Genomic DNA, 26,031 nt, shown 5'->3' with positions numbered 1-26,031 from the left:
CAGAGTTCCAGGGGATTCTTTCGATATTTACAGGGTCCCAGAAAGTATGGTTGTATTTACATTGGTGTACCAGAGAGATTGTCAGTACTTACAGAAGTGTAACCGTAATGAAGAAGGGCTTATGCCAGAAACGTCGACTCTCCTGTTCCCTGGATGCTGCCTGACCTGCTGCGCTTTTCCAGCAACACATTTTCAGCTCTGATCTCCAGCATCTGCAGACCTCACTTTCTCTCGAAAGGATAGCAAAGGGCATTCTCGATAGGAGCGAGAGGGACAGTGTAGTTCGTATGAGAAAATTTAACTCTCAAAATATTGACTGGGAATATGATAGGCAAAGTACCTCAGGCGGGTCACTTTTTTGTTTAATGTGTGCAGGAGACTATCCTGACACAATATGTAACAAGTAGACAGGCCAACAAAGGGCGAGCTCACATTGGATTTGGTACTGAGTAATGAACCCGGAGAAGTGATAGATTTGAAGGCAGGTGAGGACTTTGGTGATAGTGACTACAATTCAGTTGTGTTTACTTTAGCGATGGAAAGGCATGTGTATATCACGCAGGTGAAGAGTTTTTGTTGGGGGAAACGCAATGATGATACAAGATTTAGGGTGCATTGGATGGGGAAGGAAACTGCATAGGATGTGCATAATTGAAATGTGAAGCATATTCGATGTGCAGTTACTCCATGTCCTGAACAGTTATGCACCTGTGATCCAGGGACGAAATTGTAAACCCAGGGAGCCGTGGTTTACTAAATAAGTTGAAGCTCTTGTCAAGTGGAAGAAGAAGGATTATGTTAGGATGAACGTTAACGCTCAGTTAGGGCACTTGAGAGTTAGAAGAGAGCCGAGAGAGACCTAACGAGAGAGTTAAGAAGAGCCAGGAGTGATACGAGAAGTCATTGCCGAATAGGGTGAAGGAAAACCCTCAGGCTTCACACTGGAAAAAGGCAATGTTGTTGAGCAGAATACTGAGATACAAGCGACTAGACTAGGTAGGATTGCCGTTCAAAAGGAGGAGGCCTTATCAATTCGTAAAAGTTTGAAAAAATATAAATCCTTTTGGCAAGATGTGATTTATCCGACGATGCTCTGGGAAGTCACGGAGGAGACTGCAGAGCCATTAGTTTCATTTTTCTGTCGTCATTGTCAAATGGAATTGTGCCAGAAGACTGGAGCATAGCAAATATTGTTCCCTTATCAAGAAGGGAAGTACAGACAACCCTGGAAATTATATACCAGTGAGCCTGACTGTGGTTGTGGGTAAAGTGTTGGAAAGAAAAGGTAAGAGATAAATCTTTCTGAGTTATTTGAGAAGCTGACCAAACAGGTGCCTGAGGGTAAAGTGGTTGCTGTGGTGTATATGCAACATACCGACCACTGCAACGGACAGCTGGAACTGACAACTGGAAGCGGCAAAGACAAACCACTATAAATGGCGGAGGAAACATCACAGAAGCGCTTCACAGGAGGCACTGAGGATGTCACCTGGACAGGGGACAAAACGACTGCAACGTAAATTCCCAGCTCGGCGAACAGAACCATGACACTCTCTCTGTACCCGTACCTTCCCACTGTCTTTGTACCCACTCCCTTTAACGCTCTGCCTCACCACTCCGATCATGCTCTCGCTCACTCCCACCCCTCCTTCACACTCCCTCTCTCCCTCTTTTCCACTGTCTCTTTCTCTCCCCTTAATTGCCACTTTCTCTTGAATCCCTCTCCCTGTCCATTCTCTCTCTTACCTCCTCTCTCACTCTTCTCCTCACTTGCATCTCTTTTTCTCTCTCCCTCCCATCCCACTCTCTCCACAACTCACAACTCTCGCTCCTCCCTCCTTTCCCTCTCCCTGTCCATATTCCTCACTCTCTCTACCCCTTCCCCTTCCCCTTCCCACTCTGCTCCACCTCTCTCTTTCCAATCTCTCCCTCTTCCCGCCCTTCCCTCTCTCTGTTCCCATCCCTTCCCACTCGAAATCCTTACGTCTCTCTTTCCTTCTCACTCCCAGTCTCTCCCTTCATCCCTGACCCTGTCTGTCTCTTCCTCCAACACAGAAACTCTGCAGTGTGGAAACTAGCCATTATGCCACACCGACTCTGAGAAGACTAACCCGTCCATACCCATTCCACTACCTTATTTCTCTACACTTACCACTACCCAACACGTCACTGAACGCTATGTGCAATTTAGTATGGCTCAATCACCAAACCTGCACAAATTTGGACTGTGTGAGGAAATGGGTACACTTGGCCGAATCCCATGCAGACACAGGGAGAATGTGGGCGGCACGGTGGCACAGTGGCACAGTGGTTAGCACTGCTGCCTCACTGTGCCAGAGACCCGGGTTCAGTTCCCGCCACAGGCAACTGACTGTGTGGATATTGCACATTCTCCCCGTGTCTGTTTGGCTTTCCTCCAGGTGCTTCTGTTTCTTCCCACAGTCCAAAAAAGGTGCATGTTAGGTGAATTGGCAATGCTAAATTGCCCATAGTGTTGGGTGAATAGGTAAATGTAGGGGAATGGGTCTGGGTGGGTTGCTCTTCAGACGGACGGTGTGGATTTGTTGGGACGAAGGGTCTGTTTGCATACTGTCAGTAATCTAATCTAATGTGCAATCTCCACACAGACGATGCCCGCCGCTGGAGTAAAACCCAAGTCCCTTGCACTGTGAGGTTGCAGGGTTAACCACAGAGGCACCGTGTTCGACCTGTCTCCTTCTCTCCCGCAAACTCTCCCAAACTATCTCTACCCCATTCTCGTAGCCACTCTTTCCACCTGTTTCTTCCCCTCTGTCTCACTTTTTCTCTTGTACTCCTTCATTCCCTCTCTTGCCCTCTGATTGCCTCTCTCTCCCTCCCATTGTCCTTCTTCCTCTGTCTAAATGTCTGCCTTGGTCCATCACTCCCCTTCCTTTTGTCTGACATTCTGTCGTCTAACTCTCGTTTTCTAATTCTCGCTCAGTATTATTTTCTCTATACCTTCCGCTGTCTGTCTGTCTCTCTCTCCTTCCTTCTATCTCGGTCGTTCGTTTTCTCCTTCTCACTGCCGGTGTCTCTCTTTCGCTCCCTTCCTGATGCTCACTCGGTCTGTCTATCTCTCGATCCATCTCATTCAATATCTCCCACTGTCGGTCATTCTCACTCTCTCTTGCTCCCTCTTCCTGGTTCTCTCTATCTCTCCTTCAGTACTTCCCTCCCTCTCCCTCTGTCTGACTCTCTGTCTCGCTCCTTCCTTCGCCATTTCTGAATCTTACTCGAAGTGTCTCCCTCCCTCATTCATTCCCCTCACTGTCTCTGGTTCATCGCTGTCTCACACAAACTCCCTCCTTCCCTCGCACTGACTCTCTCTATCACGCCTATTAACGCTCTCTCTCGCTCCTTCAGCCCCTTCAATTCTCTCTGCCTTTCCCTCCTTATTTCACTTTCTCGTTGCCTCATTCCCTATTTTTCTGTCCGAATCTCTCCCTACATACTTCTCTCCGTCCTCCTCCCTCTGCCTGACACTCTGCCTTCTCCAATCAACCCTTCCCTCTGTCTAATCCTCTCCTCGTCTATTTCCCTCCCTCCCTCTGTCTCTGTCTTAAACTTTCCCTCTCTTTTCCTCCGTTTGACTCTCTCCCTCTAACCCCATTTGTCTGATTATCTCTCACCCTCTCCCTTTGTCTGGCTCTCTCGCTCTCTGTCCTCATCTCTTTCAGTCTCTCTCTCTCTCTCTCCAGCTGTCAGACTTCCCCCCCTCTCTCTCCCTCTTTCCTTCTCTCAATGTCCCTCTGACTGAATCTGTCTCCCTCCCTTTCGATCTGACACACACTCTCTTGCTCGTTCTTGCTTCGTCCTCTCACACAGACACGGGAGATGGTTGGGATGCTGGAGGGTGTGGGCAGAGTTTAGAGAGATGTGGAATTTGGGAGGAGTGAGAAAATGGGGAGAGATAGAAACGCAGGAGGAAGGCAGAAACAGCAGGAGAGCGAGAGAGAAAGGGATTGAGAGAGAGTGAAGTGGAGATGGGTGGACAGTCCCGGAGTGGGAGAGAGATGGAAGAGATCGATAAAAAGGGAAAGGGGATTAGAAACAGAGAATGTGCAGAGAGGGAGAGGGAGAGAAATGAGTAGGAAGAGGGGTGAGTCCACGAGTGGGGGCAAGGGGTAAGAGGGGGACTGAATGAGCGAGAGAGAAAGAGAATGATGCGATTGAGTGATGATGTGTGGAACAGGATAGATAAATGAATTCTGCCGAAAACCAGGTCAGTATGGAGCACCCAAAGATAAGAGCTAGGCCAGATTAACTTAAACTTTCTCCCCACCCACACCCTCCTCTCATTTATCTCTCCACCTTTCAGGCACTCTGCCTTTATTCCTGATTAAGGGCATTTGGCTGAAACCTCGATTTTCCTGCTCCTCGGATGCTGCCTGAACTGCTGTGCTTTTCCCATCCTAATCCAGATTAAGTTAACCCAACTCCTGAGGTTACGCCTGATCCCCTTTCTTTCCCTGAATACCAGGTGTAGGGGCTGAGTGTGTCTCCCTCCAGGTCAGCTTCTTCAACACAAAGTCAAGCAACGATGAAATTAATTCTGTTACTCAGCACGTTTTAATGCAGATTTTTATTGTTGACAAACTGAAGTGGTAGGTGCAGTCAGTGGGATGGGTCCTTTTGTCAGTGGTCCCTGAGTTGTGAGAAACATTGAAATGTGTCCCTGTAACCCTAGGTGGATGTGGTTGTCAAACCAGCACTAACGTCAGTCTGTTACGATGCTGAAACACTGAAATGAAATGAGAAAATCCCGGATGGATTGTTTAGTGGTTGAATTTGATTGATTGATGAATTTTGGTAAAGAGATATTTCAGCACATTCTTCAGCTGCTGTCTGAACTTAGTCTGGGTCACGGCATAAATCGCCGTGTTAGTACAGCAACTGAGGAGCTGCATCGTGAAACCCAATTCCTGCACAAAACCGTGTAGCTACATAAGGTATCTACAATAAACCACAACCTGTGCCATATAGTAAACACCATTAACGTTGACCATGAAAGAACGAAATTAGCCGAGATCACAAACAGTAAAATGCTGGTTGTTTTTCGGTTTCTCATTTCTGCATCAGTCTGAACGTTCCCATTCATGTGAGCCTCGAATCTCTTGCGGGCTCTGCTGGCCACTAAAATGTATCTGATGGGGAAAACATTGAGCAGCAGGATCAGGAGAAAAGGGAGAACCGGGGTTAGAATGTGGTGGATGAACTCGATTGTGATCCATACACGGGAGAATTTAACCGCATGTGTTCCGTGACAAAACCAGGGGGCGTTCCACAGCTGATATCGAGGGGTGAGCATAAAATACCAGAAAATGTTTTTGAAGCAGCTCAGCACAGTTACTGTTCCCAGAACCACCGCCGCCATTTTCTCACTGCAATATTTACTTTTCAGCTTCTGGCAACAAATGGCCACAAACCGATCAAAGGTGAAAGTGACGGTGAAACAGACAGAGCAGTCAGTGGCTGCATAAAGCAACACGGCGTGGATATTACACACGGGGACGGAGTACAGGAAATGTAATTGCTTGTTATAAACAATGGGAATGTGCCGTAGTAACAGGTCGAGAATAATGACCAGTAGATCCACGATTAACATGGCCACCAGATAACGTCTGACACATGGAGACAACCCACAATCTTTATAAAGCAGGATGTAGATCGTCACTACATTAACTGCGAGGGGAAAATAAAACAAACGCATAGTACGTCAGCCTGGCGGCAAAGTGACCACTTTGACTGGACACCCAATGAGATTTTGAAGTGCATTGCTATAATCAGAGCATTGTCGCTGTAATTGGAGTTGACATTAAAAAAAAGCTAAGTTCTGAATTACTTATAACAACGTGTCGCAAGACACAAGAAGCCCTCCTCCTCGCCAAACACACAGAGACACATCCATAAGAACAGACGACTTCCAGAACATTCTCACACACTCGATGACTTGAGAGCAGACACAGGTTACTTCATTCCAGTTCCTTATACGGAGCGTGAAAACATTGCCATCCTGAAGGATACTCTCCCAGTTCCTTGAAGACAAGGGAAGGTTGCAAATTTCCGTGTTTTAGTGTACGTTGTGGTCGATCCTCTGTCACGAAGTAAATATATGCAGGGAAAACATATTCATCCCTTTAATTACTTGAGCGGACTTCAGAACAGTGTCTCCTTCTCTCCGGAAAGGGATCTCTTCCCCCGAGCTCTTATCTTTTGTTCAATTCACTGACGTTCAGTCATTAACAATAATTTCAGGGGTAGAATGTTCCAGGAATGTAACATATGGAATATTACGTCGAATGTCGGGTGTGAAACGTTCTGGGGAATGTCGAACATGGAATATTTTGAGGAATGTAGGGAAGGGAAGATTTTGGAAGATTTCATGGAACGTTTTGGAACGTTCCATGGGAATGTCGGGTATTTAATTTTCGGGGGAATGTTGGGTCTGAACATTACAGAGAATGAGGGATAGCGAACGCTCGGGGCAGTGTCAGGTCGGGATGTTGTAGAGATTTTCGTTCATAGAATGTTCCTGAAATGTCGGGTATAGAATGTTCAAAGAATACCGGGTATACAATGTTCCGGAGAATGTTGGTAACATAATATTCTGGGGATTATCGAGTGCAGAATGTTTCATAGAATGTCGAGTTATGAGCATTCTGGAGAATGTCGGGTATTGAATGTTCGGAGAAAATTTGAGTACGGAATTTCCCGGAGAATGGCATGTAAAGAATGTTCTGATGAATGATGTACACTGCTTTTACCTGAGAATTTGGATACAAACGCTTCCTGAAAATATTGGTTACAAAATATTCCACAGAAAGCCGGGTATAGAAATTTCCAGCGAATATCCGGTATAGAAAATGATGGAGAATGTTGGGAATGGAGCTTTCCAGGAAAGATAAGATGTAGAATGTTCTGGGGAACATCAGGTATAGTAGGCTCTGGAGAATAACTGGTATGGAACGTTCCAGAGAATGTTGGGTATAGAGTGTTCCAGAGAATGTTGGATATCGAAATTTCCAGAGAATTTTGGGTATCGAATGTTCCAGAGAATGTTGAGTGTAGAATGTTCCTGATAATGCCATGTATAGAATGTTCTGATCAATGTCGAGTGGAGAATTTTCCAGGGAATATCAGGTATAGAATGTTTCAGGGAATGTTGGGTGTGTGACATTCCTAAGAATGTTGGGTATAAAATGTTCTGGAGAATGTTAGGTATAGAACATTCTGGGTAATGTCAGTTATGGAATGTCGGGTGTAGAATGCTTCAGGGAGTGTAATCATCAGAATATTCCGAGAAATATCGATTACAAAACGTCCTGCAGGATGTCCGATATATAATATATTAAAGTCGTAAAAAGCAACAGGCTTTTGTCCGTCAAGACTACCCAAGTCTGAATCACCGAACCAACCTATTCCAAACAGCAGCCAATGTCAGAATGCTGGCCCATGAGGAGAAACAGTTTCTTACAGGTACAGGAATACATTAAGGTCCTTTAAATGGCCTTCAGCTCTTCACACCTACTCGATCATTCAGTATGATTCTGGGTGATCAGACAGTGTCCTGAGCTCAACATTCCCACAAACTACCTGATAACCATTGACTTTGTTATTATTCATGTATGTATCTTCCTGTATCTAAAAAAAAACAATGTCTCTGGTCTATGGGCAAAGACATTCCAAGCATTTGCAACTCTCTGAGAACATAAAGTAAATCTCCTCTTGTCTGCAATACATCAAAAATGTCATCTTCAAAACAACTTTGTAACCCAGAGATGTTACCTCGCCCATTTTTATGCTTCCGTTTGTGATTGGATACACTTCATGATCCTCTTTGTGAACCAGAGGCAGTTCATCTTCTCAGTGATGCTTTTTGATGACTTTGGTTTCTCAGTCCATTGAAATATTTGCTTAAATGTCTTCTAATTTCTCTAAGTCGATAAGATACAGGAGGTGAATTCACCCATTCGACTCAGCGATACAATTCAGCCATTCGATTAGGGCTGATATGATTTTAAACACCATCCTCCTGTCTTCCATCGGTTTATCAAATGACCTTCTCATGAGTGCATTTTCACGACTCGCTTCCGACAAGATGCAAGTGAAGAGCTGCAGTTTCAATTTTGTCTCCTTTGCATCCTTCAGTCAGGGATTCCCTCTGTGTTTGAACACATGACCAGCTGAGTGAGACTGAATGCACCCAATCTCTCTGGATCCGTCATATCTGTTGAAATGCTGAAATCTGTTGGAATCCATCATATGCTGAATTCCAGTTTGTGACCAGCAACATGACCTCCCTTATCTCACCTGAGAAACACCCCCCTCCTGGCAACCACTTTCCCTTCGATCCCACCCCAAACTCTGATGGGTATTCAGCCTCCATCTGTAACTGACACATTTCCTGCACTTCTGCTCGCACCCCTTCCCCTACTTCCCGGTTAATGCTGCATCCCACGCAATACTTGACGATTTTTATAACATGGTGGTAGAACATTCTGCTACTTAAATGAAACAAGCATAAAAGCTCACCTTGCCTCGTAATCTGTTCAAGTATAAGTGACAGAGTACTCAACAAATTTTGCTATTTGACAATAAATATCATTTTTATCCTTAAACTCTAAACTGAACATTAAAACACAAATATTTGCAACTCTACGCTTCCTTTCTCTGAAAGATTTGTTGTCTATCTCAAACTGTGTAAAAATATACTGGTCCAATAAAGTCCCAAATAAATTTACAGCAAATAAATGTTCAAAACCAGACAGTGGCTGTCATCTTTGGTGGCGATCTTTTCCTGTTTGGAGATTTCCCTGGATCATAATCGGCCTTCTGCCGCAGAGATGTTTCAGATGAAAATGTAACTTTAGTACAGAGTGTTGTGAATAATCGACTTTCAATGGCAATTGCTACTCTTTCTGGCTAACTACCCAAAATGCCTGTTTTTATACTCCAAAACATAGAACCATCTCATTGGTTTGATGTTATCAATGCAGTAAAATTGGGATTCGGTTGGGTTTTAGTTTCTTGGAGCATAATTGAAACTGATTAGCTAAATTCGAACTGCTGTCAAACAGTGAGGTATCTAGGTTACTGCAAAATTTAGCATCTTTCAATTTTCCAGCTAGCTCTGTCACATGATAGGTGCCTTCCAGCTCTCATTCTCTCTTAAACGAACAGTTCACGCCATCAACTTCACAACACCTCTTCCTTTAGAAAGGAAATGAACCATTATAATGAAAATATGGCTTTTATATGATCTAATTCTTAACGCTTCTCCCGTGAAATACATTAGTTCACATACACACACATACACACACACACACATACACACACACACACACACACACACACACACAACGATTCCAGTGATATCGATGCAATCTTATCCATACTTTATCAGTTGCATTCGCAATAACACAATTGCTATCACACTCTGACGACCCACAGCATGTGCAATTTGTAAAGTAAAAGTCTGTAACTGAAGGCCCTAACAAAATAGTTGCGTATTCTTGTCTTTAAATCGTTCCAAGAATGTAAGAGGTTCTTGATCCGTCCACACAAATGCCTCAGACATACTGTTCCGAGCATAGACATTACAATGTTGTAAGGGAAGTACCAAACTCAATAATTTCTTTTCGGTCTTAGAGTATTTCCTCTGTTGAATGTTGAGTTTCTTTAAAAATGAACCAACTGACAGTTCAATTCCACCATCATCTTCCTTCTTCAGTACAGCTCCAACTCCTATGTCCCGATGATCAATTGCATCTTTGAAGGGTTTCATAAAGTTTGGTGCAGCTAAATCTGGTGGGGTGGTTAAGACTGCGTTTAAAGTGTCAGATACCTTCTGTCATTGATCAGTCCACTGAAACTTTATCTTCTTCTTCTTCAGCAAATCTGTTTAAGGTGCCCTTAAGCTGCTGAGGTTTGGTACACACTTGCGGTAGAATCCGCATAGTCACAAAAATCAAAGCACATCTTTCTTCGAGGTTGATCGTGGAAGTTCCTCGTTACCTTTCTTCTTTGTTTTTCTGCCTTTCCTATCTAAATGTTCTTAGCAAACTTGGGAATCATCTTCGATCCGCAGAAACACTTTAGTAATTTTAAGAGCCGTTTCTCTCAGCTTTACTTTAAAAACAAGTAAGCGAAATTAAACAATTTGTCTCATCTATGTTTTATTTACGGATTAAGGAAATTCATCGGCAAGTATTTAAATTTTCTGGGATATTTTCCCCAAATCTGGCAAAATCTTACAGTGTACCTCTCTAAACTTGTCCAAATCCTGAGGCCGGGATCTACAAACAGAGGAAGATCGATAAACAGAGACGACAGTCACTGTGTGCTTTTGAATATTAAGATGCTGTCAACTTAATATGGACTTTATTGTGTCAGTATATTGTCATAGAGTGGGTGATAGATATCAAGTCGTTTAGAGAAAGGCGGCCTGGAGTTGTAAATAGTAGTTGTTTAATGTTCACATCAGGGTTTAAGAATGAAATTGATAGTCCTTACGAAATAGTGGAATGTGGGTAATTCTTTCTCAGTCGTACTTTAACAGAGTGTGAGACAAGGTGAGCTTTTTTGTGTGTTTGGTTTAATTAGCAGGAGGGTTTACTGCTATGTCACAACAGGGAGCTAAAACAAAACAAAGAGCTGCAGGTGCTGGAGATCTGAAACAAAAAGAAACAGTTCTGATGAAGATTCTCCAGGTTTGAAATGTGATTGCTCATTTCGTACTCCAGACGCTGCAGACGTGTTGAGTTAAGTCAGCAATGTCTCTACTTGAATACCTATTTTCCCTTTTTGCCATGCACAAATTCTACCCTGCAGTTTTGATTTCGAGAGATAACTTCCACTACTATTTGTTTCTCCTGCTGTTTCGAAGCTCCAGCCAAGCTGATTCTCTGCAAACTGAGCAACGTGGGCTGTCGTGAGATGTATGGCAGATTCATCGAGATGTTTCCTGAGGTCTTTCCTGATGTTAATATGATCTTGCTGCCTCTTTTCTTTCTTCTCAAGGCGTATGATGAGATTCTCCGAGGGTTCCAGGCATTGCGATGGCCACCGCTGATGTGAGGTAGTGCAGAAAGACTCTCAAGTGCCCTAACTGAGTCATCACCTCTCATCCGACCGTAAGCCACTTTATTCCTCTTGAGAGGAGATTCAACTTCCTTTGTAAACCACGGCTCCCGCATTCGACCACTTTCGCCCTGCCTGACACGTGCATACCTATCAATGATCCGCAGTAGCTGTGCCATAGATGAAATGTGTGAAATGTGTCCAGTCCCCTGCAGTTTCCTTCCCAAACCTATACATCGAACATTCTGCCTAATCGCATTGTAACCGTCTTTACCTCAGCTATAACTCTTGCTCTGCGGTATTTAACTAGCACCAAAGAGCTCACCCGCATCCAGCCTAACATCTGTCCGGGTTCATTATCCAGTTCCAAATCTAATATGGTCTCGCTCCTTTTGGAACTGTCGACATAAGTGTTAGGATACCCTCATGCACACATTGGATAAAAACTGACCCATCTAATGCACTTGAACTATAGTATTCCCAGTGAACATTTGGAAAGTTAAAGTCCCCCATAACAACTACCCTGCCACTCTCGCTCCCATCGAGGATTATATTTGTTATCCTATCCTCTACATTTTTGTAACCATTCGGAGGCCTATAGAAAACTCCCACGGGGTGACCTCTGCTTTCGTGTTTCCAGCCTTAGCGAAGACTATCTGAGTAGATGAATCCTCAATCGTTCTCTACAACTGTAATACTGTGCTTGACGAACAATGCCACCCCCCATACCCCCTTCCATTTTCTCTGTTCTTACTGAAACATCTAAATCCCGGAACCTGAAAGAACTATTTCTGTCCCTGAACTAACCATTTCTGTCCCTGCTCTACCCATGTCTCCGAAATGTCCACAGAACAGAGAACATAGAACATTACAGCGCAGTACAGGTCCTTCGGCCCCCGATGTTGCGTCGACCTGTCATACCAATCTGAAGCCCATCTAACTTACACTATTCCATGTACGTCCATATGCTTGTCCAATGACGACTTAAATGCACTTATAGTTGGCGAATCTACTAACATTGCAGGCAAAGCATTCCATATCCTTACTACTCTCTGAGTAAAGAAACTCCCTCTGATATCTGACCTATATATATCACCCCTCAATTTAAAGCTATGCCCCCTCGAGCTCGCCGTCACCATTCTTGGAATAAGGTTCTCGCTGTCCACCCTATCTTATCTGTCTCTATTAAGTCACCTCTCAATCTTCTTCTCTCTAACGAAAACAGCCTCAAGTCCCTCAAACATTCCGTGTAAGATCTTCCCTCCATACCAGGAAACATCCTCGTAAATCTCCTCTGCACCCTTTCTAAAGCTTCAATATCCTTCTTATAATGCGATGACCAGAACTGTACACAATACTCCAAGTGCGGCCATACAAGAGTTTTGAGGAGAAAGTGAGGTCTGCAGATGCTGGAGATCAGAGATGGAAATGTGTTGCTGGAAAAGCGCAGCAGGTCAGGCAGCATCTCGGGAACAGTAGCATCGACGTTTCGGGCATTAGCCTGAAACGTCGATTCTACTGTTCCCTAGATGCTGCCTGACCTGCTGCGCTTTTCCAGCAACACATTTCCATACAAGAGTTTTGTCCAGCTGTAGCATCACCTCACGGTTCTGGAACTCGATCCTTCTGTGAATATAAGCTAAAACACTGTATGCTTTCCTACCAATCCTGTCAACCTGAGAGGCAACTTTCAAGGATCTTTGTACCTGGACACCGAGATACCTCTGCGCATCTACACTACCAAGAATCTTACCAATAGCCCAATACTTTGCATTCTGGTTACTCCGATCAAAGTTACACTTGTCCACATTAAACTCCATTCGCCACCTCTCAGCTCAGCTCTGCAACTTAACTATGTCTCTCTGTAAGCTATAACATCATTTGTCACTATCCACAACTCCAGCGAACTTTGTGTCGTCTGCAAATTTACTAACCCACCCTTCTACGCCCTCATCCAGGTCGTTTATAAAAATGATGAACAGCAGTGGACCAAACACCGACACTTGCGGTACACCACTGGTAACTGGACTCCAGGATGAACATTTCCCATCAACCACCACCCTCTGTCTTCTTTCAGCAAACCAATTGCTGATCCAAACTGCTATATCTCCCACAATCCCATTCCTCCGCATTTTGTACTGTAGTCTACTGTGGGGAACCTTATCGAACGCCTTGCTGAAATCCATATACACCGCATCAACTGGTTTACTCTGTTTGACCTGTTTGGTCACCTTCTGAAAGAACTCAATAAGAATTGTGAGTCACGACCTACCCTTTAGAAAACCCTTCTGACTATCGCTAATCAAATTACTATTTTCTAGATGAGTATAAATCCTATCTCTTATAACCTTTTCCAACACTTTACCAACAACCGAAGTAAGGTTCACTGGTCTATAAATACCTGAGTTGTTTCTATTCCCTTTCTTGAACAGGGGAACCACATTTGCTATCCTCCAGTCTTCTGGCTCTATTCCTGTAGACAATGACGATTTAACGATCAATGCCGAGGGCTCGGCATCTCCTCCCTGGATTCCCAGAGAAACCGAGGATAAATCCCATTCGGCCGAGGTAACCTATCTATTGTCACATGCTGTAGAATTTCTAATGCTTCTTCCTTGTGATCCTCAATCACAACTCGTCTTGTAGCCTGTGTCTCAGTATTCTCCTCGACAACATTGTCGATTTCTAGAGTGAATATTGGCCAAAAAGTATTCATTAGGTCTTTCCCCTATCTCCTCTGACTCCACACACAACTTCCCACTACTATCCTTGATTGGCCCTAATTTTACTCTAGTCATTCTTTTATTCCTTAAATATCTTTAGAAAGCGTTAGGGTTTACCCTGATCCTATCCACCAACAACTTCTCATGTCTCCTCTTAGCTCTTCTGAGCTCTGTCTTTCGATCTTGCCTAGCTACTTTGTAACCCTCAAGCGCCCTAACTGAGCCTGCACATCTCATCCTAACATAATCCTTCTTCCTCTTGACCAGCGATTCCACTTCCTTCATAAACCACTGCTTCCGCGCTCTACAGTTTTCTTCCTGCCTGACAGGTACATACTTACCTAGGACACACAGGAGCTTTTCGTTGAATAATCTCCGCATTTCGAATTTGCCCATCCCCTGCAGTCTCCTTCCCCATCCTAAGCTTCTTAAATCGTGTTTAATCGCATCGTAATTGCCTTTTTCCCAGCTCTAACTCTTGCCCAGTGGTATACACCTACCCTTTTCTATCACTAAAGTAAACATAACAGAATTGTGATCGCTGTCACCAAAGTGCTCACCTACTTCCAAGTCTAACATCTGGCCGGGCTCATTACCCAGCGAAACCGCATCAAGATCCCAGGTAACTACCCCTGAAATATTAATTCTTATGATTTTTGGAAGTGAGGTTTTATCCATGAGTGGCGAGATGCTCTGCGAATTGTGTGCAGTACGAAGTGGGGGAAACCCAATATGACGTTCACTGTGAGGACTCGAACACCAATTAATGTGGAAAGCTTGGTGAGATCCACTCAGCTTTACGGTGGGAATTTGCCTCCAATCTCGACAGAACTGGCACCTCGCTTAAAAAATAATCAAATATCGTTATGAAAATACCTTGACAATTTGATTTCATGCCTGATGGATAAAGTTTCCATCACAATCCTTGAATGTATCCTACCCACCGGCAGGACAGACCCACCAGTGTATATAATAAGAGAAGCAGTTACCCTGGGATACACCAACATCGAGTCCAGAACCCGGGAAATCCCATGGTAGCAAATTAAAAGTGGCGAAGAAAATCGCCTGATAATGGAGATGTACTTCCCTCCACACCACACCTCGGTGATAACTTAGTTCCCCTCGATGCTGAAAACAAATCAGAGGAATCACTGAGTTTGACAAGGACACTGTACGTACTCTAGGTGTGGGACTTCAATGACCATCACCAAGACTGTCTCTACAAGCCCATCACTGACTGAGCAGGATGAGGACTTAAATACACAGAAGGCAGACTGTGGGAAGTGACGGGGGAACCAACAAGAGGGAAACATTCCACAAAAAAATACTTGTAACAGATGCATCTGTCTCGAACACAATGTGAAGTAGGATTAGTACATAGTCTTGATTGAGGGAAAGTCTCAACCTCAAACTGAAGATACTCTGTGTTATGTGGCACTACCTCCTTTGAAGTAGGGCATTTTTATAAAGTAACGAGCAAATAGAAACTAGGCATCCATGAGGTCGTGTGGGCTATCTGCAGCTACTGAATCAATGGCGTTCCCTTCTTCATAAAGTCAGAAGTGGGCTGTTCACTCAGATGAAGATGTGCCTTAAACAGGGTTGGTTTCTTTTTTCGGAGTGGTTAGAAACGCCGTGTTGCCGAGATGTCTGGCTTGCATTGTTTTTTGTGCCAGCTTGATTGTAGCTAACAGATATTGTCTCAGGCAAAGTGGGCAGCATGATGGCTCCGTGGTTAGCACTGTTGCCTCACAGCGCCATAAACTCACGTTCGACTGCCACAAATGTCTGTGTGGAGTTTCCTCCCAGTAGTTTCCTCGTACAATCCAAAGATGTGCAAGTCAGGTGAATTGGCTTGGCTTAATTGCCCATAACATTGTCAGGGGTAAATAAAGGATCGGGGAATGGGTCTTACTGGGTTGACATCGACTTGTTGGGCCTGGGGTCCTGTTTCCATTCTGTCGGGACGGATTCAAGTTTAAATAAACGCATGTGCAACGAAAGGGGAGTTGCGAGTTCTCCCAGCTCAGTTTAGATTAGATTACAGTGTGGAAACAGGCCCTTCCGCCCAACAAGTCCACTATGGGCAATTTAGTATGGCCAATTCACCTGGTCCTGCACATCTTTGGACTGTGGGAGGAAACCGGAGCACCCAGAGAAAACCCACGCAGACACGGGGAGAACGTGCAAACTCCACACACTCAGTCGCCTGAGGCGGGTATTGAACCCGGGTCTCAGGCGCTGCGAGGCAGCAGTGCTAACCACTGTGCCACCATGCCGCCCACCTTCTGGGTTAGTTTGATTGAGACAGAATAACTATTCACTGAAAGCAGTAAGTCACTTTGAGGCTGCTGGTTCATGAAACAGCTGAATGAAAGAAGGTGTTCCAGGCTGAGTGTCCCTGCCATCTCTCTCTGTCCTGTTAGATCCTGTGTTTCGTTGTAACTTTGGTGACAAGGGGAGCTTCTGGGTATTGCCGCAGGTATTTGGAACAGCATCTTTAAATTAGGATATTCTGTTGTTTTTTTCGGACAGCTTAATTTATTAATTATTATGTTCTCTTTAGTTTGCGTTTATTTTGGTAATCTTGCAAATAAATGCTAACGTGTTAAAACTGAGTGATTTGTCCAGTTTAATCTCTCCTGGAATATCCGCTTTACACATACTTAAAACAGCTCATGAACTTAGAGTTTGTGCTCTGGTATTAAAATGATTCGAGGGGATCTGTTCTTTTCTGTAACAACACTGATAGTTCCAAAATGTTCAGCAAAATTCACAACGTCACCGTTACTGAAGCAGTCCATTCAGCCCATCAAGAGTTTTAAACAGAAACAAAAGCAGACCATTAAGCCATTCGAGGATGCTTATCAGCAACGACAGCAGATCTGTTAATCTTATACCTGTTAAACAGGAAACGGAAGAGAACATTCAGCCTTTCATAGCTATTAAAAACGGGAAGTACTGGTTACTGGGCCAGAAGCAGGGGTGAATTAGTATTTTCCAGTTTAACAGATATTAAAGACTTCAGTGACACAGTGAACAGTGCTGTGTCCTCAAGTATTTGCAAATTCTATTAACCGTTCAGATACATGGAATAAAACAATGACTAAATTTGTGCATAAAATTAGAAAGGCACCGAACGAAGTTATCCTGAAGAAGTAGAAAAATTATAACTGGATAAGCAATGGCCAACAATTCAGCAGATACAATATGATGTTGGTAACTGTGAAATTCTGAATTTTCAGGAAGAATAAAATGATGTAAAATTCATAAGTACAAAGAGACGACAGGGCTTAGTGATAAAATATGTATTGGAGGTTTCATTCTGACCCGTTCATACATGAGAAATGTTGGTCCATCTCCCGAATGGTCTGCACCCGAATGTTTCCAACGATTCCAAAGCTCTCAGTACGCACTGGATATTTTGCTGTGCTTCCTTGTCGGTGGACTGTGGTGAGATGGAGGCTGCCTTGAGTAGTGTATAAAGAGAACGGCCTTTACCCAAAAGGCCATCCTTCCTTCCGACATGGAGACCCGAAGACGTTGGGAATAGCTGACTGCTTCTGAATGAAGAGGTTGTGGCTGCTGCGAGGGCAGTGTGTATTCACCAACATGATGTACTGTGCATGGGCGCACTGCAGCATTAATACAGTGTGAGACAGAAGGTCCAATCACAAGAATGAGAATTAGAACATAAAGGCATTGTCAGATCAGTTGAAATGGTTAGTTATATCACATTCTCAGTCCAACTCACACAACCAGCCCAGATTCCATAAACTCACAAGTACTATCTGTTCAGCACGGAGTACTGTGTATCGAAAGTTTTGCTCAGTCCAACCCGGCAACCTGCATGTAGTGGAACCTTGTTTAGATCACACCAGTGCATTGATATAGACTATACATCTGTCCACCACAGCAGTTCATTGATCTATAAACCCGGACTAGATATCTGTCCAGCACTGGGAGTGTTGCACACCACAGCAGTGTATTGATCTATAAGTTTGCACAAAATATCCGTCCAGCATGGGAGCCATGCAGACCGCAGCAATGCCTTGATCTATAAACCCGGAATAGATATCTTTGAGGAGAAAGTGAGGTCTGCAGATGCTGGAGATCAGAGCTGAAAATGTGTTCAGGAAGGGCTTATGCCCGAAACGTCGATTCTCCTGTTCCCTGGATTCTGCCTGACCTGCTGCGCTTTTCCAGCAACACATTTTCAGCTCGGAATAGATATCTGTCCAGCACCCGGAGTTGTGCAGACGACGCAGCGCATTGATCAATAAACACGGACTAAATATCACTCCAGCACCGGCAGCAAAGCATACCACATCACTGCATTGATCAATAAACACAGACAAGATATCTGTCAAGCATGGTAAGTTATGCATACCACAACAGTGCATTGATCTGTAAACCCGGACTAGATATCTGTCAAATACGTGGAGCTACGCAGACCACAGCAGTACATTGACGTATAAACCCGAACTAGATATCTGTCAAGCACCGAGAGCAAAGCATACCATATCAGTGCATTTATCTATAAACCAGGACTAGATATCTTTCAAGCATGAGGAGTTATGAAGACCACAGCAGTGCCTTGATGTATAAACCCGGACTAGATATCTGTTAAGCATGTTTGAGTTATGCAGACCAACGCAGTGCATTTATCTAAAAACTTAGACTAGACATCTGTCCAGAATTGGGAGCTATGATGACCACAGCAGTATAATTGTATCCAGGCCACTCTGAGTGAAGTACTTTGGAAGAGGTTAACATGAAATTGATTCCACTTACTGTAACGTGTAACGTTTTTGATGCAGTCTTCCAATTATAGGGCGAATGGATTGTAAAGTCCTGAAAAAATCAAGGAGCAGTATAAGGGTGCAATGGGCATTTTTATCTTCTTCTGTTAATAGCTCAGGGTTTAAAAATGTGTTGCTGGAAAAGCGCAGCAGGTCAGGCAGCATCAAAGGAGAATCGACGGGCATAAGCCCTTCTTCAGAAATAGCTCAGGGACAGCATTGGAAGGAATAGGGCCAATCTGCTCTGCGTCTCCAAAATTATTCTTTGAAGAAGGGAACAACGATGAAATGTCTTAAGATGGCGACAGAATCGTAGTTTTCCAGCTAGAACAACTCAGCTCCACCTGCTCGCCTTCTGTTTTTCTTTTATTTCACTTTTATGAAGGTTATTTTCCCAAAGTTTTACATATTGAAATTTACTTCGAGGGAGAGTCTCAGATCGAATACTGGTGCGGTTGTTGACTGGGCCTGGTGAGGTCTGAAGACTGGGCCTGATGCGGTCTGGAGACTGGGCCCGTTGCAGTTTAGTGACTGGGCCTCTTGTGATCTGGGGACTGAGCCTAGTGTGGTCTGGTGGTTTGGGCCCAGTGCAGTCTGGGGAATGGGCCTGGTGCAAACTGGAGACTGGGCTTGGTGCAGGCTGGAGTTTGGGCCCATTGCATTCTGGTGCCTGGGCCTGGTGGAGTCTGGAAACGCGGCCCAGTGTATTATGGGGACTCATCATAGTGCTGACCGGAGTTTAAGCCCGCTGCGGTCTGGAGACCGGCCCTCTGCAGACTGGAAACTGGGCTGGTGCGGTCTGGAGAATGGGCGCAGTGCAGTCTGGAAAGTGGGCCCAGTGTGGTCTGGAAACTAGGCCCAGCGTGGTCGGGAAACTGGGCCCAGAGGCTCGAATGGGCGGTGAGTCCTCGGGACTTGAAGCCTGTTGTGGTCTGGAGATTCGGCCAGGTGTGTTCTGGAATCTGTGCTCGGTGTGGTTTGGAGCATTGGCTTGGTGTAGCCTGGACACTCAGTTTTGGCACAGTCAGGAGTAAAAAGACTAAAAATAGGATCCATTCTTCTTTTCCTTATTTTTCTTGTGCTGAAGTCAATTTATGTTTTATTTTAATTTTATTCCAAATACTTTATAATCTGAATCTTGCATCTAAGGTGGCAGCATAAATGAGGGCATTGTGAACTTTTCACTGCACTCATTAGAATTCACATGACAATAAAAATTCGACTTAAATGTGAATGATTCACTGTTTTTAACGTCTTTTCCAAACAAAGATGCTGCTTCTGCAGTAGCGTGGGGCAGCCAGCAGAGAAAGATGTTACATCCCCTTAAACACAAGAGGATGACACAGACAGACAGAGAGTTAGACAGTGAGGAGGGACACTTTGATTGCCATATAAATGAATTCACTCACAAAACAACAGAAACACTAATGTCAAGAGATGCAAATGCAGTTGCCGAGGTACTTACATTATTACACTAAAGCACACACGCAAGGAGTCAGGCAACCATTGATACACACACACAAACCGCACAACAATAAACACAAAAATATACATCCACACACTTGGCCCCCCGAGACTGACTTGTCATTCAATACGATCGTGGTTTACCTGAGCTCCAGCTCAACTTTATTAACTCTTGGGAAATAAGGCAGGGCAAGTGATTGAGCTATTAGATTCGGAGCACTTTGCGACCAATAACCTGAATTCTATTCGGTTGAAAATAGTTCTGAAAAAAGATATATCTGGTACACAAGTTAACGTTACGAACTGGGGCAAGGTTAATTTTGATGGTGTCAGGCGTGGACTTTCAAAAGATGATCTCAGCATGTTATTTCCATGTAAAGAGTTATCTGGCAAGTCGGGATCTTTGAAAAGCAAAATCGGACGAGTTCAGAGACAGCATTTTTTGATAGCGTGAAGGTCAATGCTGGCAGCAGTAAGGTAGAGGACATGACAGGGGATATTGAGACTGTGCTCAAGAAAAAGAATGAGATATATGTCAGATATATGCAGGTGGGATCAAGGGGATGCTTTGAGCATACGAGGTGTGGGAGAACACCAGGGAAATCAGAAGAGCGAAAAGGTGTCATGAGATAGCTTTGACTAATAGAGTTAAGGAAAATCAAAGACTTTCCACACGCATATTAAGGCCAAATGAGAAACTAGGGATAGAATCAGAGCCCCTTAAAATCAATCAGCCATTTTTTTGTGTGGAACCACAGAGGATAAATTAGACTTATTAGATTTAATGACACATGTATTCACATGAGGACATCGAAAAGTTTACAATTCCCACAGGTGACAAAATCGAAAGTACAAAAGTAAATCCCATCCCTTTCCGGTCCACAATCTTGGAACAAATCAGAAAAACAAAAATAAAGAAAACAAAGTTAAAGGGTACACATTACAATTTTTCCTATAAAAGTAGAAAAAACACAGAAACACAGTTAACAGTTCAACAACTCAGCCCATAAATGCCTGGCCATTCTGTGCTCATACTCCTCACAAGGTCTCGAACTCCCCCGACTCCGCTGTCTCACAGCCTGTTCCTGCTCAATAGTTGAGATCTCACATGAATGTGTTACATCAGTATTTAATGTGGAGAACTTGGGGAAATAAATCAATACAATGATGTTTTGGAACGAGGCCACATTATAGAAGAGGCATTACTGGAGGTCTGAAAATGCATAACCGTATAAAAACACCCAGGACCTCTTCAAGCTTATCACAGGTCATTGTTGGAAGCTATGAAAGAAATGGGGCAATGGGAGCGCTGTCTTGCGTGATATGTGTATCATTCCTCCTAATATGAGGAAAGATCACTAGATCGAAACATTAATTCTGATCTCGCTGCACTGATGCTTCCAGACCTGCTGAGATTTTCCAGCAAATTCTGCATATGTTTCTGAATTACAAGATCTGCAGTTCTTTCTGTATTTACTTGCGTCATTGACAGGCACAGGTGACGTGCTGGAGAACTGAAATACAGCTAATGTTGTGCAATTATTTACAAAAAGGCTGCTTTGAAATGCCAGGGAGCTTCAGACTGGTGAGTCGGATATCAGGGGGGTGGCTCAGTGTTTGGAGGAGATTCTGAGTGACAGGATTTAAATGTATTCCGAAACGCAAAGACTGATTAGGAATAGTTAGCATGACTTTGTGTATGGCAAGACATCAGTGATTTATTTCAAGAGGTTTCCAAGAAGACACATGAAGGTCAAACAATATAAATTCTCTATGCAGAACTTACATAGGCCTAACATGATAGCCTGGTTAATAAGGTTAAATCACAGGAGATCAGGGAGAGCGAGCCAATTAGGTACAAAATTGTTGTGACAGCAGTTGTCAAGGCATGGTAGTAGAGAGGTTTTGTGACCAGCTGTGAAATTTCGCCCGGGATAATCCCTCTGTCTACCATTACCTTCAACCGATCTATTGGACAGTGACAAGTGTGAGTGAACATGTCAGCGTCAGAATCATGTGTACATAAAACTGATGATAATCCGTTAACGCTACTGCACGTGTCTGTTTACATTCCAAATAGCAGCATCAACATCTGATAGGGAGGGCGCAATGATCCCAAAATCAACAGATCAAATCGAAGCTGTTCAGTCCTGCCACATCCAGTCAAAAAATGTGATTAACTATTAAACAATTCAATGGAGGAAAGGCTTCCAGAAATATTCCCAAAATGAAAAATGGAGCAAGCTTGCATCTCAGTGTGAAAGACAGGATTTGGTATCTGTGCCATCCTCAGACAGAAGTGTTGAGTCAATGATCCACCTCATCCTCGCCATGATGCCCACAGAAACACAGATGCCAGTCTTCAAACAATTCGATTCGCTGCAAGTGACATGAAGAAACAGCTGAACATAGTAAATACCACAAAGGCAACCAGTCCTGCCATAGGAATGAAGATTGGTGCTGCACAACAAGCTGTGTCCCTGGGAAACATATTTCATTCCAGCTCCAACTCTGACATCTGACTGACATCTCCCTGAAAATGTGAAAATTTACTCAACTATGTCCAGTCCACTAAGAGGAGAAAAGTACAATCTGACCAATTGCTACATCTGCAGTCCCATCACGATAGTCAATTTGGTGGGAGCTGTTTCGTTACTGACCTGCCAAGCAGCACAGAAATAACCTGCTCTGTGTGGTTTCTGATCGGTCCTCGTGTGGAGATGGTGCTGTTGTGGAAATGTCACTGGAGTACTAATCTAGATCAGCCTAATTCTCTGGCAGCTGGTAGAAAATAAAAAGAGGGGGGGTGGAGGGGGGAAGCAGTTAACAAAACATTGAGATCTAAATTCTGGAGTCAGGAACAGTGACTCTGAGGCTAATGCTGATTGTAAACAATGATTTCCTTCCCCAATGTACTTTCAGGAAATGAATCTTCTGTGCTTTCCTGTTCTGGCCAAAAGGTTACTCCACACACACAGAAATGCGAGAGAGGGACAACTCTAAAGCTTTCTATCGGTGTGTGAATAATAAAAGGATGACAAGGGTAAGGATAGGGCCAGTCAAGACAGAAGTGGGAAGTTGTGTATAGAAACTGTGGAGATCGTAGAGATACTAAACGAATATTTCTCATCTTTTTTCACTCAGGAAAGGGAGAATATTGTAGAGCAGAAGAATGAGATATGCGCTATTCGACTAGAACGGATCGAGTAAAGAAGAAGCGTTATCTGTTTTAGAATGAGTGAAAGTAGACAAGCGCACCGAGATTTATCCGAAGATTCATTGGTAGCCTAGAGTGCAGATGTTGGAGCCTTGATTTTTGAGTCGTCACTGTCTACAGCTTTAGTACCACAGGACTGGAGGTTTGCAAATGTTGTGCCCTTATTCAAGAAGGGCAATAGAGATTACCAAGGTAATTATAGACCAGTGATCCTTTCGTCTGTTGTATGAAACGTTTGGCAATGGATTGTAAGAGATGTGATTTATACTGTCTAGCAAGCAACATTTGATTGCAGATAGTCAACATGGATTCATGTCAACACAGAAAAACTAGCCACCAGGATACATGAACACCAACCAGCCACAAAAAGACATTACGCTCTTTCACTAATATTCTTACGTACAAATAAGGAAGGACACCACTTCGACTGGGACAACACATGCATCTTATGACAAGCCAAACAGAGACACGCACCAGAATTCCTAGAAGCATGGCATTGCAACTGGACCTCTATCAACAAACACACGAATTAGACCCCATTCACCACTCCCAGAGAAAAGGAACAGGAAATAACATCACCATAGGAAATGGCACCACAACAGGAAATGACAATACCAACCCAAAGAAACACAAACATATAAATAGAAAGCAGGGATCATACACAGTGCTTCGCCTGAGACCCAATGAAGATGCCATCTATTAGGTTGACTAAACGTCTGGAAATGAGCCTTGCAGCTCAGCGAGCAAACCTTCATCCAAAACATGGCTTCGTCAAGAGCACGTCATGTCTCACAAACCTCATTGAGTCTTTTGAGACGGTGATCAACCATGTGGATGAGGGTAGAGCTTTTGATGTAGCAGAAATTGACTTCAGCAAAGCCATTGACATGGTTGCACATTGTAGGCTGTTGGAAAAAATCGAGAGGGATTGGGGTAATTTCACAGTTTGGATTAGAAATTGGCTTTCCGTAAGAAGGTAGTGAGTGGTGGTTGATGGAAAATTTTCAGCCTGGAGTTCGGTCTCGAGTGGTGTGCCACTAGGGTCTATTTTGGGAGCACTGCTGTTCGTAATTTTTATAAATTGCTTGGACATAGGCACGGGTGGATGGATCTACAGATGACACTAAAGTCGATGGACGAGTGGACAGTGTGGAAGAATGCTGCAGGTTGCAAGCGTACTTGGGTAAACTGCAGAATTGTGCTGTGAGTTGGCAAATGGAGTTCAATGCAGATAAATATGATGTGAGTCACTTTGGAAAAATAACAAGAAGGTAGAATGTTGGTTCAATGGAAAGATTCTTGGTATTGTGAATGTGCAAAGGAATCTTGAAATCCATGTACATCGATCCCTGAAAGTTGCCACCCTGAAAGTTTGATATTACTGTCAAAAAGGCATACAGTGAATTAGCTTTTATTGGTAGAGGAATTGAGTTCCAGAACCATAATCTCATTATGCAACTATATCCTGGCCGCATTTGGAATATTGTGTAATGTTTGGTATAATGGTCGCCCCATTACAGGAAGAATGCAGAAGCATGGAAAAGGTGCAGTGAGATTTACCTCGTCTGGAGGAAACGTCTTATGAGGAAAGGCTGAGAGACGTGGGTCTGATCTCATTGGAAAGAAGAAAGCTAATAAGGGATTTGATGGTGACATATGAGATGATCAGAGGATAAGATAGGGTATACGGTGAAAGTCGTTTTTTTCCTAGGTTGGTGACTTCAAATTCTTCGAGGGACATCGCTACAAATTGAGGGGTGACATATTTAAGACAGATGCCTGAAACAGTGTCTTAACTCAGAAAGTGTTCAGGGCGTGGAACTCAGCCACATTAGGCAGATTTAAACAATCCTTGGATAAGCACATGGATGATAATGGGATTGTGTAGGGGGATCGGGTTACATTAATTCATAGGTCAGCGCAACCTGTTCTGCGCTGTATTGCTCTATTTTCTATATTCGATGTGATAAATCCTTCAATGGTGTCTGAAACGGGCAAGCAAGATACTTAATAGTTCAAAACTGCTCTGAGGTGTAAAAGGATAAAACCAGACAGAACATTCAGCACTAGCCTCGGTTTCGGAAAAGGGAATCGGAAAATCAGTCCTATCGACTCTGAAGAGACATCTTTCCTTACATCTAAGAGCTTGTGGCAACATTTACAGAGCTTTACCTCAGACTGCAGAAAAACATCGGAAAAGGAGTAGTCTATTTAATATATTGAGCCTCTCCAATATTAATCCATAGAATCATAGAAACATGGAGACATCGAAGATGAGAGCATGGGGTGGCCATTTCTCACGCTCACCACTCTTTGGGTGAATCAAGACTTCCTCATCTCTACCCCAGCAGGTCTAAACCGAATACTCAGACTGTGACCTCTGGTTCTGGACACACACCCCATCGGGAAGATGCTCTCTGCACCTATTCTGTCTATTTCTGTTAGAACTTTTTAAGTCTCTATGGGATTCCCACATTTGTCTATACCCCAGCGAAAGCAATCCTAACCGAGCCAATATGTCATCATACATCAGTCCTGCAATCCCCAGAATCAGCTTGGTAAAGCCTTCACATATTTCTTTTGAGTGAAACAACATCCTTTTTCAGAAAAATAGACCGAAACTACACACAATGTTCTACATATGGCTTCACCAAGGCCCGGTATAACTGTAACTGCACATCCCTTTCCTCCTGCGTGCAAAGCCTCACACAATGAAGGCCAACAT

This window comes from Chiloscyllium plagiosum, unplaced genomic scaffold (genome assembly GCF_037043375.1).
Source record: "Chiloscyllium plagiosum isolate Xiang-an unplaced genomic scaffold, Cpla_swu_hap1 HiC_scaffold_42, whole genome shotgun sequence".
In the NCBI taxonomy this organism is placed as follows: Eukaryota; Metazoa; Chordata; class Chondrichthyes; order Orectolobiformes; family Hemiscylliidae; genus Chiloscyllium; species Chiloscyllium plagiosum.
This window is presented reverse-complemented; position numbering follows the sequence as displayed.